Raw genomic sequence first — 447 nt, forward strand, 5'->3', positions numbered from 1 at the left:
TGTTAAGACCCTGAAACATTGCAGGCTGATGGTGGGAACCAGTGAGTAAAAATACTTTTATTTTCAAACATCTATAATGAATGGGTGGGAAGACAGCTTGGGACCGTCTTCACACAGGAAGTAAACCCTCAACTCACCATTAACCTTACATTAGTTTTGCACAGATCACCATTTTAAGATCGATTTGAATGAGTTTGCTAATATTTATACCACCATTACACATTCATCTTCTCTGAGTTACAAATAAAGAGAAAATAAAATATTTCAGGGACAGATAATCCAGCTTGCATAAATCATGGGATTAAAGTGCAATGTTTATATTTATTAGGCCCATAAGCTCCAACATATCATTCAGAGCATGGCTGTGTGAAGGGGAAGCTGTTAATCACTGAGAGTCTTAAAAACAAGTCAAGTGTAAAACAAGACAGAACTCTGCTTTTTATGTGC

This window comes from Austrofundulus limnaeus, unplaced genomic scaffold, assembly GCF_001266775.1.
Source record: "Austrofundulus limnaeus strain Quisiro unplaced genomic scaffold, Austrofundulus_limnaeus-1.0 Scaffold21, whole genome shotgun sequence".
Lineage (NCBI taxonomy): Eukaryota > Metazoa > Chordata > Actinopteri > Cyprinodontiformes > Rivulidae > Austrofundulus > Austrofundulus limnaeus.